Below are 20,790 nucleotides of genomic sequence, written 5' to 3' on the forward strand. Positions count from 1 at the left end.
TCCTCGGCCAATGTAACCATGTTATGTAGCAGTAGAATAACGAGGCTGCACACTTACTGATTGAAAACAAGGTATTTTTCTATTTGGCACCAATAGCAAGGTTCATTTGAGCAGCAAAGCTCCCAAAAATAATGAACCCTGCACACTTCTCAAATCCTCTGCTTTAAGCAAAGTAAGCCTGCTGGCTGGCCCTCACAGTTATCAGATTCACTTCCCCCCTCCCCTTTCTCCCTGGTAGTTTTCCAGTGTGTCTGCTTATCTATTGAGCAAGGAGTTTCCTTATAGAAATGTGTCTGCCATCAATACACATTTGTGACTCACACCCACTGAAGGCCTGTCTGGTTTCTTATCACATTGCAACTTCTTCAACATTACATCAGACGCCCTTTTTGCTTTTTAAAGACAAGAGCATATTTTCATTTATTATTTTATAGAGTTATTCATTAATTACTCAGGGGTCTCCCCCTCATATCCTCTTGGCGTAAATTCAGAGCTAGTTTTCCTGTCTCATTACCAGTGTGTGCTATTATCAGTTAGCGTCTGCAATCACTCCACTGTCCAAGATATAAAGACCAATCAAAATGTTTTTATTCCTAATCTGAGTCTTTTTGAAAGAAAATAAATCCAGATAGGAACAGAGAAATCCAATCTTTAAAAAAAAAAAATCACAACTTTCTCAGAATAAGCCAAAATATTTTCCTTAATGTCCATTTTTCTTGTCAGAAGAATCCACCCTCCCTCCCAAAAGTATGCTTGCACAGAAAAGCTTATACCTGGAATAAAACATTGTTGGTCTTGAAGCTGCCATGGGTCTCTCTTTCCTCCCCCAAAAGGAGAAGCAGCCCAGAGAAGGAAGCAGAGGTGCTCTCTCTCTCTCTGTGCCAGACAAAGAGAGAGAGACAGAGGCTTGTCTTTAAATCTCTCCTGCACAAAGTAGAAAGCAGCCATGGAGTTCTGGGGGGCGGGGCGAGGCAGAAATCAAAGAGCCACTGAGGGAGCTTGGGGGAAATCAAGCTACCATGTGGCTGCAGTAGCAGCTCTGAGAAAGGAAGCAGAAAAAGGAAGTTGCTTGGGGGCTAGTTTGAGCCTTGCACAGGCTGGATGCAGGCCACATGTTTGACACCTCTGATAAAGGACTCATGCTCTCCAGCAACACCCCAGCTTTCTCTGTAGCCTCCCTCTGTGCTTTTATCCCAGCACCAAGACAAGTGCTGGGAAAACACCAAGCCAACAGAAGAGAAGCTTGTCATAGTGGTTTATGCTCCTTCATCCACAGTCAGCTGGTCCTTCTCTAGGCACCCCGCCAATCTCACTGTCACTTAAGCTACTGTGCCTTATGCTGAGACCAGAAGAAGAAAGCCCTTCCACTCTCTCCAGATATGCAAAAACTGGTTAAGTTCAACAGCAGTGGAGAGGAGCAGCCCTACACGCACACAAACATTCTCTGAGAATTTAAGAATTACATAATTAATTGGACAGAGGATATTAAAAATACTAATATATACATTAATAGTAATAAATTGTAAGAAGCCATTGCCATCCTATGAGAGGCAATTCCTCCTGTGTCAGACAGAACAACGAATGCCCTCTGGCAATGATTCCTGCCATGACATGCGAGAATTCCATCTAAAAAACAAACAAGGAAAGCATGCCTTTCGCTTTAGAATGGTTTCCCCTCATATGTAAATATAGAACTAAAGTTCATACGATTAATCTGTTAGAGAAATTTGGTTCATTATTAAAATGCTAAGGATCCAATATCTTCACATAGTTTTGAATATTGAGCATCAGATAGATTGATTATATTTTCCTTACTTTTCTATATTTTATGATGTTTCTGTTCTTTCTTTTAGTCTTGCCCAAGATCTGTTTATTAACGTCCCTGAACTTTAGGCAACTATTACATGGTGAGTGTGGCAACTCCTCTATCTCCTTTTCAAGCTGTAGAACGATTGTTTTTCCTTTATGCCCTTCCCAGGAATTAAAAATGTTCTGTAAGCAGGAGGTGGAGTGAATTATGTCTGAGAACAGAATTTAAAATGTCATTTGAGTTACTGCAGTCTCTCCTCCGTGTTTTGTATTTTCCTATAAAGGATAAACTCTGCTCAGTGTGTGTATGCCCTTCCCTTCTGTATCTGCCACCTTGTTGCTGAACAACCTGATATCAGAATGAATTAATTCTTAAATACAACTTCCTACTTGGCTAGCAAAAAAGACTTGTAATGAGTATTTATCTCCCATTCAGATCTCAGAGAAAAGGAGAGAGAATTTTATTGGAAGTTCATTTTAAGAGAATTCCCCAATATAATTATATAAGATCTTGTTAACCAGGTGACCAACCTACTTCAAAGCTATTTAAATCAGGAGTGTCAAACATGCAGCCCGGGGCTGAATCAGGCCCCGGGAGAGCTCATATTAGGCCCACGAGCAACTGACTGTCATCTGCTTTCTTCTCCCTATTTCTTGCTTCCTTCTGCATAACAGCTTGCTTTGCAAGGCTTGCTCAACCACACAAGAGCTACAGAGCAAAACCTCTATTTTCTCCATTGGCTGAGGCTCCTCCCTTGGGGAGGAAGGGGGGAAGGCAGAGCTTATTTTTCCAAGCTCTCTCAATGACACTGCATAGCTACTGAGACAAGCCTCTCTTCTTTCTATTGACTGAGGCTTCTCCTCAGTCTCCCTGTCCCCCGGGGAAGGAAAGAAAGAGCCAGAGCTTTCTTTGCCCAGTTACCTGGATCCCATGAGAGAAATACAAAGAAAGCACCTTTGAGACCAATGAGTGCTAATGTTTTAAGTATATTTTAAGTTTTTCAAAAATATATGTAATTGTGTTTGTCTGTGTCCTTTATAAAGTATATATCTCTGCTACCTAATCTTAAATAGGTACACACATGGCTTGGCCCAAGATGGCAGAAGGAAGATAAAAGTCAGACAGCCCACCTAATAGATCTATCAGGAGAGAGAGTGGATGGGTCAAGGTCTGGAAGAATTAAATGCTCACAAGTGACAATAGGTACCATAGAGGGTTTTGTTTTTTGTTTTGTCATCTTCTGAGTGTGGAGCAGGTGTCACTGGTGGTGTGTGGGGAGAGGTATTTGTAAGCTTCCTGTATTGTGTAGGGGAGGTCCCTTCCAACTGTACTATTCTATCCTTCAGTCACACAGTGAAGATCCTTGTGCTGTATTGACAATAGCTAACAAAACAATGGTTTTTTTTAAAAAATGCAGTCAATCAAATATCTAAAGGCCAAGCAGAAGCCTTGCTGGGCTGAAGGCCCACCTGGCTCTGCCCATTTTCTAAAAACAATTGGTAGGTGCCTGGAAAGCTGTCAGAGGGTGCCACAACACCCAATGTAACACAACACCCAATGTTTGCACCAATATAATCAGAGTGACCCAGATCACTCAGGCATGCCTTGTTCCTGACATCCACCCAAGGGTTATCATTTTGCAAAGGGCCCTGTGGTGCAGAGTGTTAAAGCTGCAGTACTGCAGTCCTAAACTCTGTTCACGACCTGAGTTCAATCCTAGTGGAAGCTGGTTTCAGGTAGCCGGCTCAGGTTGACTCAGCCTTCCATTCTTCCAAGGTCGGTAAAATGAGTACCCAGCTTGCTCGGGGAAAAGTGTAAATGACTGGGGAAGGCAATGGCAAACCACCCCGTAAAAAGTCTGCCGTGAAAATGTTGTGAAAGCAACATCACCCCAGAGTCGGAAACTACTGGTGCTTACACAGGGGACCTTTCTTTTCCTTTTCCTTACATGTCCAGAGGCATGTAGGCTCAATATTCTCAATCTAAGTACAAAGTACCAAAAGGGCCTGGGGTGCAGTTATTTGCCACACTTTGGAACTGCGCATGCAGTATTCCAACAGGGTTGTTTTGGCTTGAGAAAACAGATTGGGGGGCGGGGGGGGCAGAAACCCTTCCTCCCCTTCTTGCTGTGGTCCCAACCAGAATCAAGCCTCCACAGACTTTTTGAACAATGTTCTCACAGCTGCTGTGCAGCTGCAGAGAAAACAAGTTGAGTCCTGTAAAAAATAATATGTATTTTGGCCCTACACTCTATTTTGTGTAGTGCAGATAGGTCTGTACATGTTGGGTTCTACAGGCTTTGGGCCCTATTATTATATCAAATTCTTAGCATGGCCAAATCAGTAGATACTTAAATCCAGAGACTTGAGCCATGAACAGACTGGACAGATCTACTTTGGGTCCCTATTGGAGAGAAAACCAGAATATATAAGACATAAACAAATAATAAATATAGCTGAAGATGGAGCAAATAAAAGTTTGGTGGGTGGGACAAAGATGGCACTGTGGGTGAGAAAAGAGGAAAACCCACCAGTGCTGCCAGACCCACTCTGCCATTGTTGCCTCTTCAGCAATGACACTGTGAGCAGGGGGGGAGGAGCCAGCAGCAGCCAGGTGTGTGGGAGAAGAAGCAGGGTGTGTTCCAGAACAGGAGTGTCCTCTTGCCTTGGAATGTGACGTGTCCCATCTCCTGCTGCAGGACTAGGGTTGCCAAGTCCAATTCAAGAAATACCTGGGTACTTTGAGGGTGGAGCCAGGAGACTTTGGGGGTGGAGCCAGGAGACATTGAGGGCAGAACCAGGAACAAGGGTGTGGCAAGCATAATTGAACTCCAAGGGAGTTCTGGCCATCACATTTAAAGGGACAGCACACCTTTTAAAATGTCTTCCTTCCATAGGAAATAATGAAGGATAGAGGCACCTTCTTTTGGGGCTCATAGAATTGGACCCCCTGGTCCAATCGTTTTGAAACTTGGGGGGTACTTTGGGGAGCGGCTCTAGATACTATACTGAAAATTTGGTGCCTCTACCTAAAAAAACAGCTCCCTCAGAGCCCCCGAAATCTCCAGATCAATTCCCCATTATACCCTATGAGAATCGATCTCCACATAGGGAATAATGAAGTGCTCAGCAGACGTTTCCCTCCTCCCCCCCCCCTGTTTCTGGCGACTCTGAAGTGAGGGATTGGCCTCTCTACTCACGAGTTGCTGCCAACTTCTTCCAAGTAACACAGACACCCCATCCCAAGAGGAAGCCTTTCAATCGGAGACTGAAGCCTCCGGAGGTGGAAAGGCACGTGGTCCTCTGGGGGCAGGGCTTCTCTCCCCCCCCCCCACTGGCCAGCTGACTGGGGGTGGGAAGGAGCCTGGAAAAGCAGAAGAATCCCCGCTGGGACCTGGGGATTGGCAAGCCTATGCAGGACCCATCACATCCCACCTGCTGCAGGTGCATGAGGGGGTGGTGGAGGCAGTAACACAAGAAGGTGGGATCCTAAGTAAGTGGGGGGACAGTTTAACAGGCATGGGGTGGGAAAGAAAGAGAGAAAGTGAGAGAAGGGGTGAGAAACAGGGGAAGAAGCAAAGATGGGGGAATGGAAGGGCCCTCCCGCAAGTTCCTTGGGGATTGCTGCTTGTGTAAATATAATGTCCAACATGCAGCTATCTGAGAGGAGGGAGAGAGTGAGAAACCCTAATCCTCTGCCTATACTTTGGACCAAACATCCTCATAGAACAAATATTTACTGGCTTCTCCTTTTTTCAGCCTCCTCCCATACCGCTTGACAAGCCACTTGTCAAAGCCAAAAAACTCTCAGGATCTGAGCAGAGGGCATCAGTAGGAAGACAGGATCAGCATAAATCTCTTAACAATGTTTTGCTCATGGAGAAGTATCCTTTGGCTCACACAGCGGAGGTTATAGCCCACTCCAAGCATTTATGTTGTTAAACAGTTACATGCAAAAATGTACATTATCACTGTTCACTGGCAACATTAAAGGGTTGACATGATGAGGTGCTTGTTTTCCGTTTCATTTTTCACTCCCTTTCCCTCCAAATTATTCCTCGTGAGTTCTTTTGATCTTCTGCACTGATGGTGTTATCCCCATGGTTCTGCTGACTCTTTACTTTGGTTGACGCGCAGCCGGCGGCTGGCTCACCACACTTTTACTTTGGTTGATGCGCAGCCGGCGGCTGGCTCACCACACTTTTACTTTGGTTGATGCGCAGCCGGCGGCTGGCTCAACAAGTTAAAACCCCCTAGCCGAAGCGCAATCGGAGATTGGCAGTAGGCAAAACAAAAAGAGGAACATAAGTAAAGTTGTCAGCCCAAGTGTAAAATAGCACATAGGAGCCAGGAAGCATCTGGAAATATGCTGCTAGTTCTCTCACTTGGCTGTGCCTTTAAGAGAATTTAGTGGAAGGAGCAAGAAGCTCTCCCTTGGGGTTAAAATTTGTCCCGGGTCTGAGGAGATAGGAACTCTTCTCAGCCGAAAAATTTCCCTTTTGCTTAGGGCCAACAGAGGAAAAGCTCAGGCTCTGAGACTTTTAAAACTTTTGATTTGTTTGGAGGCAGAGGCTAGAGAAAAGCCCCTCCTGAGGAGCTCAACAATGTGTGCAAGGCCATAAGCCCATGCCACAAACATTTGTTAGTGTTGCAGAGAACTAAGGAAGGTCCTGCAACTCTCTCCTTTACTTGTGAGACACACAGAGGTGTCCTGCAAGTTCTTTGCTCCCCAATAAGCAGGAAAAGTGCCAGGGAAGGCTCCTGCATCAGTTAATTTTGGTGGCCTGTGGTTAGGCACCTAATAGTGCAGGAAAACCAGCCCTGCAAGTAAAGTTAGAACTTTGAAAAGAACTAAATTGTAAGATATGGAAATCCTTGCCCAGAAGGAAGAGATCCCCAAATTGGAAAAGTGGTTGGTAAAGAAGGGAGATAATCCCTGGAAAAAGGGACTCTTTAACCAAGGCTCTGATCCCCTCCAATCTCTCAGAGACATTTTTGAGGAGGGTTGCAGCAATAAAACAATTAGCACCGGCAAGAGAGATCTTTTTGCCACATGGGGCTTGTTTGAAGCCTTGCGGGATAGCTCAACCTTGATTAAACAACTCAAGGAACAGCTAACCCAGAAGGATCAGCAGATAGAGGAAAAGGAACTCATACTCCAGACCCATGAGGCTGAAAAAGCAGAATTGCATAGAAAACATGCCGCAGAGGTAAATAGACTGGCGGCGGAAAACAATTGCTTGGACCTCGACTGGCAACATGCAAGTCGAACCATAGAGGAGATTAAGGCAGAGAAACACACCTTAAACTTAGTGCATCAAGACACCATGTCCGCTCTGAAAAAGGCCCAAGTGCAGTTAAAAGCATTGGACAAAGAGCTGGAACAAACAAAAGACAGAAATAGTAAGTTGCAACATGCCGTTGAAATTGTTACAGAAAAGATCCGAAAAAACAGAGAAGCAGCCAATCATGAGGCATGTAAAAAGGAGATTGCCTTGCTGCATCAAAAGCTAGACCGTAAAAACGCTCTTATAGCGACGGTCTCTCCATCCACCCTTTATGCTTTTTCGGACGAGGAAAGCGAGGATGAAGAGGTGGTAGAAGGAAATAAAAGCAGGTCAGCCCCAGTCCGTCCTGTGGTCACTAAAAAGACCACAGCCAGAAAACAGAATGGAGCTGAATCTGTAAAAGTAGTGAAGGAAACCAGATCTTGGGGAGCAGAGGACATTAAAATGGCTGCCAGCTTCCTTGGCCCCTATAACATAGACACCTCAGTGTTGTGGATGGCCAGCGCTAGAATTCACTACAAAGAAGCCTCCTTAACTGAATTAAACCATGTGCTGAGATTATGCGCCTCAGGCCCTGAACTAGACAAAGTAAGAAATGTAATGTATCGCCTGAACCTGTCTAATGCCACCATCTTAGAATGGATGGCTGAGGTACTATTTGCCACCTGGGATGGAGAGGATATAAAAGATCTCTACCATCAGACCTTACAAGGTCATGATGAGCGTCCAGTGAGCTATCTAATAAGGAAGAAATTCCTAGCAGAAGCAGCTAAGGTAGTATCACCCAAAGACAATGGGGAACCAGATTATGAGAATCAAAATTTCATATCCGATGTGATCAGAGGTCTCAATATACCCACCTTGAGGTGCTATGGCATAACAGCCCTGGTAAACACCACCTGGAAAGATCTAGAGGCTAATCTTGACAGAGTTGGCAATTTTATGGAAAGAGAGAGTAGAATGAAAGCTGACTATGCAAAAAGGGAAATAGTTCATGAAGACTACACAGCTAGATTAAGTGCTCATGAGAAGGAGATAGCAAATTTAACCCACTCTCTCCATGAGGTCAAATGGAGACTGGAGAATGCTTTAAAGCATGCCCAAGTCTCTGAACAAAGAGTTGCTGTTTTAGAAACACAGCTCACTCAGGCACAATATAATCAAGAGCAGGGTGGGCATGGAAAAGAGAGCCAGAACTGGAAGTTCCAAAACAATGGCCTTGGTTCCAGCTCTTCTTGCCATCCCCAGCTTGCCCCAAAGGTTCCCCTTCACAAGCAGGCTTATGCTCCTAGGCAGACACAGTCAGCCTCTGGGCAACCCTGGCCTCAGCGGACCCCTCGAGACAAAGTCAGAATGGCAGCTTGGTCCCAGCTTAGAGCCACTGGAGCAGACATGAGGCAGTTTGATAAGCAGCCCACACATGTGCTACTTGCTGCCCTTTCAGATGCCATGAAGCCACCAGGGCACACGGTTCCCAAAGCCCCAGGGTTTGCAGAAAATGGAGATAGCCTCCCCAAAGCTACTGCTGTGGAAGATTTCCCTAATAAGGAAAGGGTAGGGAAACTTACAAATCCTACTCAGGAAAAAGATTTAGAAATCCAAAAGCTTGCTGAGAAAAATCAGGAACTTCAGCAAAAGTTAGAAGCTAGCAGGAAAGAAAAGGAAACTGCCAGTCTCCTGCAACATGTCCTGGAATCTTGCAGGGCCACTGAGAGGAGACTGGAAATTCTGGAAGTGCAGGATAAAAGGAAATATGGCGGGGCAAACCCAGATGTGCAGCCCCAGACTTCTTTCCCCCATGAAAATGAGAAAACAGTCCCTATTTCAGTTCTCTTACCCCAGAATCATGAAGGAAATGTGGTCTCTGAGCCTATGCAGAGTTCCACAATCATGGCACAAGGTATTCATTTTAGCAAGGACTTGCTCCAGACACTCCTACATGAGCAAGTCTCAGCCCTTCTGGCTAGAAATTTACTGTCTTTATCTCATCCCATTTGGGGAATTTGAAAGCCAGAATTCTGTGGAACTTCAGAGAATGGTAGTCCCACATGGGCAGGCAAGGTTCCTTTGTCTCTGAACCTCCCCCCACCCAAAGGAAAATCTAACATCTAGACTTGAATGTCTCTTAAAACAGAGAGATCTGGCTTTATTAGGTTTAAAGGTAACAAGGGCACCCTTTCCCTTGACTAAATAAGAAAACATACAAGCAATGACTTGGACTACAATTAGACCAGGCCATTTCTCCAGGTGAGGCCTGGAGATCTCCTGGAATCCCAGCAAGGGTTCCAGCCTGCAGTTAGTTTCTCTGCAGGGTAATGGGAGCTTGATGTAGTATGTATTTAGTCTAACCCTTTAAAAATGCCAGCATCAAGTACCTGAAAAAGAGAGACTGAACTAGTTTTTTGTTAATTCAAAGCTTTCAGAGCAAGATGTAAGAAACTGTTTTAACTTTCAAATTGGCTGAATGAAAATCTGTGAAACTCCCAAGTTCATCTTTCTCTCTTGCTTATAAAGTAAAAAAAAAAAATATTTATTTCCTCAGTTCTATGAATTTTAAATGGTATAGCCTCTGAGCTTGTACAGAGTGCCTGCAGATTAGCCCAAATAGAGCTGGCTAAAGCATTGCAAATGCTCAGCACTCTTGCTATCAGGAAGAAATGCTAATTGTTCTCCCTATTGCTCAATGGAAATCTGTAGCAGTAAAGATTTGATAAGTAACTAAGGCAAAGGAATAGAGCTTTAAATGCATTGCCCTGAGAAATTAAATTTTTGTCTATCTCAGGTCTCCTTAAGGCACAAGCAACTCAGTGTCTTTGAGAGAGAGAGCCTCATTGTCTTATAAGAGGTGTTGCCTCTCCTTCTCAAAGGTCACAGCAACACAAGACAGCTAACCTCAAATGGGCAAGTCTGTCATTTAAATTTGAAAGTACAGGAAGTGGAACCTCCAGCTGCAGGAGCAGCAACAACTAATGTAGTACTGATTGGCAAATCTCATGCAGACCCTCTTGAAATAAAATCAGCCAAATTCAGCTTGAGTTAAAGAAACTGGAAAGAGTTACAATTTTGAGCCCCACCCAGGCAGAAAGCTCATTATTTTCCTCTTCTTCACCTTTCTTTGTAAAAACTTATCAGGGTCAGATAAGAGTACTGGCCAAATCCATTGTGTCTGTTTTAGCCTTTTGTTAAAGCTAAGCCCTCACTTTACCCAAGAGGGAAGGAATTTTGGTTTGTCTGTTAAAACCCTCCCCGCCTTCTTCATCTAGGGGGGGTGGAAATACAGTTGAGGTATTTTTTTTGTGCTATTTTGAATTCTCATCTTCTGATTTTGGGTCTAAAAAGATATAATTTCAAAGGTTTTTCATTACCAAACTTTTTATATTGCAGTCTCTCACAGAGACAGCCTCTTCCCAGCCAGAGAATACCTGGGTGGAAGATGTGCATACTACTGTGTTTTTGTAAGGTCGCCAGTCTCCAGGTGGGACCTGGAGGTCTCTCCCAAAATCATAGCCTTTCCCCAGTACATTGAGGCTAAGCCTCTGGAGGAAATAAGTGTCCAAGGAAATGGACTGCATGCCTTGTGATTTTCAAATTTGATTCAAAGTTTCAGGAATCTCCAGCCTGGAGCTGGCATCCCAAAGCTCTACTTACAGCCAGTCCTTCTCTGCTAGAGAAAATCCCCTGTCTGTAAACTGCCCTAATACTAAGAGTTCTCTTAGATTAGAAGCTTTCTTTCTGTTATTTATTTTTGCTGCACCTTTTAGGTCTTAAAATATTTTTTCTAGTGACTGGTACCAATCTCTCCTATACTCAGGTTTTGTAGCTTTTAATTTTAAGGGAAACACTTTTAGGAAATTGCTCCTCAAAGTCTATTGGGCATTCCCAGTGCTTTGTAGTAAAAGGAAAGTGCTGTGCAATCTATAGGCCCTTTGCTAAACATTAGAGCTAAGAAAATTTTATCTCACAAATTTTGGTTCCTACAAGAAGTACAGGACATCTGTACACTCCCTTGGGGTAAAATTACCCTCTCCCTGTGCTTTTTCTCTCTCAAGCCTCAAGAATTAATACTCTTGTTTTGACAGAATTCCTGAAGGTTTTTGGTCTCCATTAGAAATTTGGATTCCTCAAATGTACTTCAACTATTGATATCTTCATTTTCTCTCTGAATGCCATTTGCATCATCAATCTTCCCTTTTTGCTATTTGGTGAAGCTTGAGTTTTAATTTTAGTTTAATCCAGTCTGCCTGTGGAAAGAGGTATCCACATGTTCTTAAGAGGCCCCAACTTGTGGGCTCAGTATCTTTGTTTGGTCTTAAGCAATATAATGACCAATGGATGGTTTTGCCTCCACCTATAATATATATCTTGTTAGAACTAGACTCTTTCTGAGTGAAAACCCTTTTCTATTTTCCATGTTCTCAAGGAAATGAGCAATAACCTGTTAGATTCTTAACATAGATTCCTCAGGGTTCATTTCTGATCATGATTTTCTTCTTGCTACTAAATGTCCTTTTGTGCTATTTTTGCATCTATAACCAGTTGGCTGAGCCTATCAAGGCTCTCCAAATTAAGTCTTGTTGTATTATGCTCAAATTTTGGTCTACTTGGTATTCCTGACAGCATGTTGCCTTCCAGCAACACATTCTTTGCACTCTGTGTATGCACAGAGGAAAATTGTTCTCTGGCACAAGCCTTAAACCTGGAGCATTGTGCCATCATCTTAGTTTTGCCTTTTACTCCATAAAAGGTTTCTTCGTCAAGGGATATACTTTCGTGCTTCAAGTCTTTCTTTTGACTTGCCCTTGCAACAACTAAGCATTTTTCTCGTGGTACTACAGATGCCTTGCCACATCTTTTCTCTTTTTATGAATTGTTTTAATGTGTTTGTCAAGGTGAATTAACCATAATTTGATTTCTAGGATGTTGTAATTGTTTTGTTAAGATTGCTCATCTTTTCTTTCAATACAGATGTGCAGGGAATCTGGACCTGCAAATCAAATCTAATGCATGCTCAGTAGTTTTAAGAGTTGTTGATAGTCCTGTTAAGAATTGTTTTATGTATGTGTAACCATTATGTTGCTTTTCAGAATTCTTGTTGTTAAGTTTTTGTTGAAATCTATGCTCACATGTGAGACCCCCATATCAAGATCGTTTTAGCTGAACTAGCCCAGAGAAAAACTGGATGTAGTGGGACCTGATCAGCTCACTTATGTCCAGGTTTTAATTTCTCTGCTCTAGTTCACCTGTCATTTTAGGTATGATCCCTCTCATATAAAGCTAGCTAGCATTGTTCTATTGAGGCCTCAGTTTTTGTTTTTGAAGTTTTTATATTGTTTTGACAATTTATTATATTCCAAAGCTATAGCAAAGGTTTTCTTTTGTCTCTTCTTTATGGAACTATTTTCGTCATATGGGGACGCCCCAAACTATGGTCATTTTCCTGGATTGTGCACAATGTTTTATTTTAAGTTTTATGTTGCAACAAAGAATATTTTGGGTTGTGTTTTCTGAATTGTGTATGTTACTTTCCTTCCTTGACAAGGAAAAAGCCTCCTAAAGTCCTGAATGCTTAGTGTAATAGGCAAACTGGCCCAATGCAGGCCCCTAACATGACATATGTAAGCTTGTGACGTAAAAGCTCACTGGTCACCATACTCTGGACAGGAGGACACTTCACTAATAGCTTTTTAAGATTCCTTTCTTCATGGTTGAATGTATGCATTTTTGATCTGCTTTCACTGCTCCCTACAATGGTACAGAATCATCTCCATGTTGTCATGTGTGAATGTTTTTGGTTCCTTTTTGGTTCTTTCCTCAAAGCCCACTGTTGCTCTATGGACCATCAGTGATACAGGCAGAAAAGCACCATTGCCAATTACATGCTGGGTTACAGGAAGACTCCCTTTTAGCAACAATAAAGACAGATTTCGCTGGGTGCTAGGGGGGGTGGGAAGACTCTTTAGTTCACCCTCCACTAGGACTTTCACATACCCAATAGGTACCTGGAAGAAGATCCTCTTCAAACCCCAGTATAAGAAGCTTATCAAGGGGGGGAGAAGAAGAAAAGAAGACTCAAGATTAAGATATGGATTCACTTGTAACCATGAACTCTAATGTACCTGTGTGTTTTTCTAATCAATTATTGTCATGATTGTGTGTGATTTATAGATCAATTCTTGTTATTTATCTGGTTTAAATAGCAGTAATGATCTTATGAACTCAACTTTTATTTCAATGATTGTAACCCTGTGTTTTAATACTGTATGCCCTACAACGTTGCCAATGCCTGTTATCCCTGCATCGTAGTATTCAAAGGAAGGAACCTTTGGCCTATTGGAATATTTTTCCAAATTGATTTTTGAGTAGTTTAAATAGTGGCTCCAACCTTTTTAGATAGACGGTACACCCCGGTAGACAATTGAAGCTACGTGGACTCGCCGCCTGTCAACTACAGATATGGACATTGTGTTATTGCAAGACCTCGCCACCAGATGGTGACATAGGTCTTGAGGGGGGGAACTGTGAGGAAAAGCCCCCTACTTTTCATACATGTGAACATCATGATCACCAGCATGGTTGCCAGGGTGCCTGGAGATTTGACTCTCACACATCTGCTCTAAGAAGTGGACTTTGCTTGCAGTTTCTGGCTTATGTGGATACCATAAGCCTCAGCTTTGCATTCTACGTCTCTGAAGACATGCTCCAGCTGCTCCTTGTGTGCCCAGTCTTGGCCACTGCAGTGGAAGAAGCCACCATGTTTCCAGCCTGGCTCCATGGACCTAGAGCTAACAACAGCAGAATCCAGCTTGCTTTCCTGACCCAAGCTTACCCTGCCAGGCTGAACTCATTCCTTCTTAGTGGGAAAGTCACACGTACACACCCTGAGCCTGCAAGCAACCCATCTGTTTTAAGAATGGATTAATAGCTCAACTGTTGATCCTAATTGCTCAGCAATACCAGAACAATAAAACTTGCCCAGCAGAAGATGAGAAAGAGGAAGGACATCTCCTGTCTTCATCAAGTCTTTTGTCTAACTCGGGTGGTACCTAGGCCAGCATTTGATTACCTATTGTCACCCTCCTAGTTAATCCCATTTAAACTTAAGTATCCAGTCATTCCCATTCTTACCCCAGTCTAATACCTTGGGGCCAACCCAGGCAACATTGCAGCTTGGAAATTTCCAGGTTCACTGGACTAAGGTGAAGTTCATTGGCCAAAGCAGGCATCCAATTAGGTGTCAGTAAGGAATGTCCAGCCTTCTTGAACCTCCCATCTCTCCTCCCTTGGACCTCCCAGTCTAAGGGTCTGAGGAAGCCTATTTAACCTCTGACCCAACTCCACTCATGTGTGCTTCTATTCAGCAACCCACCTTCCGCTGTCTAGATCCATCCCCAATTCTGGCCACAGTTTTGGGTCCATTTCCCCTGTCCTCTCATGTCGCCATTGGAACCTTCCTGGAAGAACTACGATGGTAAATATCGCCCTGTATGTCTACCCTGATATGTGTCCCTATCAATCTATCTATGTTTCCTAGACCTGTGTGAATGTGTGAATGTTTTGTATTTTTACCTTGTATGAAAGAACTATTGTTTCAAATAAATTACAATTGATTTTACTAAATTAGAGTCTCTTATTGAGCATTGACTCTCTGAACGGTTGAGCCTGGTATACACAGATAATAAAAGATTCCTTTTTAGGGTCAGCTGTCTCTCAATCTAATTCCCCAATCTCATTTTGAGAGCAGTTTCCCTAACAGTGCTACTGGTTACTGTCACTCACACACACACACACAAAAGGAAAAGTAGCAATGGTCTCCATTCAGAAGTCTCTCAGTTCACTCTGTGTACATGCATAGAGAATGGACATCAGGATGTACATATCCTAGGATCAGGTATCATTTGACTGTACACTTTTGGGAAATTGTGTTTAAAATAAAGAATGTACTTTCTCCTCAGAATATTCAACTAACTATAATTTTTAAAGAGAAAAAACTCTGGTTCTACTTTAAGGAAGTCTGAAGAGTTCGGGAAGTGGTTTTGTGATTAAAAGAGCCCTAACATAGGTAACATATGGATTTCTTGTTTGGAAAAGGTGATACTTAATCTGCACTCCACTGATGCTTATAACAGCCTTTCCTGGTAGGACAAAGGCAGATTCCATCCCTCCAATAAACACACAGAACTGCCTTATTCTGAGTCAGACCACTTGTCTGTCTGGCAGCAGATTTCCAGAATCTCAAGTGGATATTACTTACTAGTTGATCCTTTTAACTGGGGATACTGGGGCTTGAAATCTGGAGCTTATGTGTACAAAACAGTTGCTCTACAACTGAACCAGAGCCATCCCTACAAGTGTAAAAACAATTCACCCTTCAGCTGTGAATGTATCTAGCGAGCACCCAAAAACCAAAACAAAAAAAAGAGGAGGGATTTTACCTGAAGCATAGAGGAAACTGACATAAGCCATATCCTCCTTGGCATGTTATGGAATGGGTAGAAGACATGAAGAATGATAGGAAGAAACATTTTTGGGATGCCAGGGAGTTTTCAGAAACTGAAGAGGGAAACAACTATCCTTTGTCTCCATCAACTGATGAAGAGGTGAGAAATCATGCATGCCTGATGAAACAAACAAACATGACTTAAATAGATGACTTATCTCCTAACCAGGAAAAAAAGATGGATATTTAAATACTGTAATTTTAAATTAATAGTGACTTTATTTACAAGTAAAGTTTAATTTGTTGATTTTTAAAATAAAATTTAATATCTTATCATGGTAATTCTGCTCCACATAAAAGTCTCAGGTGATGTGAAAGAACCTGGGAGAATCAGTCAGAGTGGACAGTACAGACTTAGACATGTACCAATAGTCTGGCTCAGTACAAAACAGCTTTGGAAGCTCATCTCCAGGATCAACCATCACCATGTACAAGGCAACATAACTGTTCAGTATTTGAACTTGAAACTGGCTGGAATATAATAAAATATTATTCATCATGAAAAAACTGCAGAATGATCAGATTCACAAACAGCAGGTTACCAAACAATATGTGGGATCCAGCCAACTTTTCTGCTGCTGAAAAGGAAAGGGAAAGGTCCTCTTTGACCACTTTATATTATGGTACCTGCATGGGCAAAAACCATGTGGGATGGAGGGTGAAATAAGGAGGAGAACTGGGCAAGGCTAACAAAATGCCATCTGGATCCAGCCCTTTAATTTTTGTTAAGGATTGTGAAAAATCCCCTTGCAAAACAAATTTGCAAAGCTTCAGAGGGCAAAGTCTTTTACATATATGTTTTTCAAAGCAGTTCCTCCTCATTTATATGGTAATCCACAATCCTCTCCATTTGGAGTACACTTATTGATTTAATTAGGATATTCCCCAAATAAGTAACAGATTGCTGCAATCATAGTTGCATTGCAATGCTTGTCCCTGATGCTTGTGAAACACTTCAGTTCAAGAAACAACTGTTGCTCCTATGTTCAGAGAGTCCACTTTCCATTTGTGCTGTTAAATTATATCCAGGAGCATTTGTATCCAGTCTGTTCTACATTACATACTAAAACGATGACACAAGTCCAGTGGCTTGGCAAGATGCAGTCTTGTAGAAGGGCACTGTCTTAGTCAGAGTGGAATAGAATACAATCCGAGAGAGGTCACTATAATGAAAAACACAACAAAAAATACAAGCTAGTGACCAATTTACTAAGAAATATATAGAAACCAGTCCAAATGTCCAAAACATGTACATTCAAGTCCCAAAGTAGTCTGGTGACGAGCCAATCGATTAAGTACTTGTTTCTTTCCAGTCTTCATCATACTGAACTGTAGCTGATGTGAAATTGCTGTTGGAGACGCTCTGCGTCCCCTTTTTAAAAAATTATGTAAAGAATCTATATAATTGAATCAATATTGGTCCCAGGTCTGATGAAGACTGGAAAGAAACAAGTACTTAATCGATTGGTTTGTCACTACTTTGGGACTTGAATGTACATGTTTTGGACATTTGGACTGGTTTCTATATCTTAGTAAATTGATCACTAGCTTGTATTTTTTGTTGTGTTAATCAGAGTGGAAGCAGTTAAAATATCAGATTCACTTCACTGAATGGTGAATGAAACATATTTACAAACCAGCTTCCCTTGTGCTAATTTAATTATATGTCTTCCAGAACACAGCTAGTTGAGAGTTCTTAGGGACTACAGAAAGTACTTAATAGACATAGCCTCTCTTCCTCACACTGTCTGTAGTGAAAAACAGAACATGTAACATCTTCATGCAAGTCAGGGTTCTACTTTAGAAATCACCTTGGGGTCAGCACCTTTCACACTCAGCCAGGCAAACATCCAGCAGATGCAGTTTCCCAGTGCCACATCTCCAAACTGGGGGATAGCTCCACCTGTTGAACATCAGCATACTGTGCTGCTACTAAAGGCATAGAGCTTCTTTCAAGAAAAAGCTAGTAGTAATTCTTAAATAACTCTAAGCGACAGCGTAGGAGTTAGGAGACCAGATTTTAGGGTTGCCAGGTTGACCCTCTGGCCACTGGAGTAGAGGGTGCCAGATCCAGTCTGGGAAATTCCTGGAGATTTGGGGATGGAGCCTCTGGTGGACAAGGACCTCAGTGGGGTACAATGCTATAGAATCCAGCTTCCGAAGCATCCATTTTCTCCAGGGAAACTGATCTCTGTAGCCAGAGATGAGCTGTGATTCTGAAGGCTGGCATCCCTACCAGATTTCAAATCCACCCTCAACCATACAGCTCACTGGGTGACCTTGATCCAGTCACATAGCCTATTAGAGTTGTTGTGAAAATAAAATATATCAGGCTAAATTCCTTGAGAAATGGCAGAATAAAAACTTGGTAGCGACAGTCTTGCTGAACCTTAAGGAAGAATTGTTGGTACTAATTGAAAGAAGACTTTCTTAGCTGGGCTGTTGACTTTTTAGTAACAGCAACAGTCACACAGAGAAAGGCAGATCAAACATACATGTGGGAGACTCAACAGATTCTGTGGACTTGTTTATGTGACTGTTTACTCTGTGGCATTGTGACTTTTAAAAAATCGGTATATGCCAACCAGTCAGCTGGATGACACCACACACTGAGCTGAACTAAGCCCAGCCACTTCCACTCAGCCACACATTTTCAAGTGACTAATATCTGAAATAAGCCCTCCTGCTGCTCTCTCAAAGCACTCAGGTCTACAAATTCAACCAAATGCATATTTTATAGAGGCAAGTGCAGAAACCAATTGAGCTAACCATGTAATCATCCCAGGATTTGGGGTTGCTTTCAAGAATTCCTTCATCAATATCCTATTGCAAAGGCAGATAGTTCAAGTTAATAACTTACAGCCACCCTAAATACCATTATGGCTACTTGATTACCTTCAGTTTCTGAAACAAGTAGACCCTTGAACAAGTTAACGCTTACATACTCTACAAAATCTTCTTCTCCCCTCCACACTTTGCAATAAATCTAATTATTGCAATTCTAAAGCTTCACTCAACACAATGCTTTTTCCCCCTCTCACTTTTCAAACTTTATCAGGCTGATCTAAACACACCTACTGATAGTTAGAAACAGCTCCCTTCAGAAGCAAAGCCACTAAGATAAGTAGACTATGAAAGCAAAGAACCAAGCAGCCTGTAATACAAAGTTAAGATTTACCTGACCCAGGTGCTGGTCTGTAGATGACAGCAAGAAGCAGAAAAGCCACCCTGGTGCTCCACTCAAAAGTCTGGTTGAATCACTGACTCTTCTTAACACTCTTCCCCCCCCCCCTTCTGTTTGGTTACTAATCCTTACTGCACAGGAAAAGGAGAGTTGGATTTCATTAACCCCTTCTGCCCCAAAAAGTTCCTCCACAGCTTTCCTGTTTTGTTTTTTAAAAGCCAGAATTGTAACCCTGTGTGCATGGAAGAACTAGCTTGTGGAAGATTTCCAGTGCTAAAGCATGAGCCTCTTTAAAAAACACTATCAGTTGTTGAAAGTTATTAGGGTGGGGCTGTTCTTAACCAAGTTTTATTTTAGCCACAGGCTGCACATCAAAAGGCATGACAGAGAGACAAACAGTTGGAACAATCTATAATTGCAGCCATTGTTTCTAATGTCCATGAAATGTCCCCAGATCTAAACAATCACTCTTTTTAAAAATCACATTTCCTTTACAACAGGCCTACACCAAAGTCCGCATTCAAATTCAACCCTCCTGTACTTTGAAGCTGGGAACATAAACAGTTCCAAACCTTGTCCATAGCTAGATCCATCCATGCAATGGAATGACTCAAACCTTGGGACTGAATAAAGCAGTAGTCTGGGAAATATGCAGAGACAAATCTAAAACAGCATGAGACCAAGCTGTGTTTGAGGAATTCATTCCTATTTTAATCCATATTTTACAATTAAAATCCCTGTAAACAAAACAGCTGGGAAAGAAATGAGGCTACTCACATGCAAAGCTGAGGGGATTGATGCTCCATAGCAAAATACACAGATAGAATGAGCCCAAATTATATTGCTTGTCTAATTTAAATCTAAATGTTCTGCATTTTTAGCATGTTTATCTTTAAGACACTTCTGTTTAATGATCCATTGGGATTATATAGCCCCTTGGGGAAAGGATTATTTTGTGGTGGCCAGTTACTTGCTTGTCTTCTCTGAGGAAACCAGGCTAGACTGCATGGGGTGAGGGGAACAAATCCATGATGTGATAAAGCTTTGGGGCATTTCCACTGGCACTTCCTCTGGCACACCAGAGACATTGAACAATATCACAGGTTGAACTAAAGCAGAGGTTGCCAGTCTCCATGTGCAGCCTGGAGATCTCCCGGAATTTAAACTGATTTCCAGCCTTCAGAGGTCAGTTCCCCTGGAGAAAATGGCTGCTTTGGAAGGTGGTCTGTATAACATTATACTCCACTGAGGTCACAACCCTTCATAAATCCCACTTTCCCTAGCTTCCACACCCAAATCTCCCAGATCAAACCCTGAGTTGGTAGTTCTAGTGGTACATGTGGACACTATGGTACCTGTAAAGAAATGCTTTCTGAGTTTTAAAAGCAGTTTTTTTCTCTCTAGACAGAGAACAGGCAGGCAGAGAAGTCAGTTCAATTGTTTTCCAGATTCACCTCATGACAGAGGATGTCAGCCTCCAGGTAGGGCCTGGAGATCTCCCGCTTTTACAACTGATGGCTGCTTTGAAGAGGGGACTCTAAGGCATTGTACCATGCTGAAGCCCCTCCCTCCCCAAACCCCACCCTCTCCTGGATCCACCCCCAAAATCTCCAGGTATTTCCCAAAACAGACCTGATAACCCCACCAAGGGATTGTGTTTTATCCATTTCTTTTGTATTCCTTGCTCCATTTGGTGCTGTGCTCAAAGCATACTTGTGAACATTTTCTTTTTAATAAATACCTTAAACTTTTGATGATGGCCATGGTTGTCTGTACCACATAGACCTCTACTATCTTATACACACTCTTTTATCGATAACAGTTTTATTAAATTTAACAGGGAAAATTATGGAATTGAGGGAAGGATCAGGGATAGGATACAGAAAATAAAAGAATAGACTACAGTTATTACTACATCAAGAAAAACAAAAGAAAAAATATAATTCATCATACCTGCAAGTACTCACAATTAATACATAGATATTACCTTTAAAGTCTACAAATATTTTATG

The 20,790-nt window shown here is 42.2% G+C and overlaps 1 protein-coding gene across 2 annotated transcripts in view; it reads right to left on the reverse strand.

Moving 5' to 3' along the window:
* The window catches only part of PAPLN (papilin, proteoglycan like sulfated glycoprotein), a 172,653-nt gene extending 153,816 nt beyond the window's left edge, over window positions 1-18,837 (reverse strand). For both annotated transcript variants that reach the window (XM_060261820.1, XM_060261819.1), the window contains exon 1: window positions 18,773-18,837. The gene's annotated coding sequence lies outside the window, so the exon portion shown is untranslated. The remainder of the gene's footprint in view (window positions 1-18,772) is intronic.
* Window positions 18,838-20,790: the final 1,953 nt, after the last annotated feature.

This window comes from Heteronotia binoei, chromosome 21, assembly GCF_032191835.1.
Source record: "Heteronotia binoei isolate CCM8104 ecotype False Entrance Well chromosome 21, APGP_CSIRO_Hbin_v1, whole genome shotgun sequence".
Classification (NCBI taxonomy): Eukaryota; Metazoa; Chordata; class Lepidosauria; order Squamata; family Gekkonidae; genus Heteronotia; species Heteronotia binoei.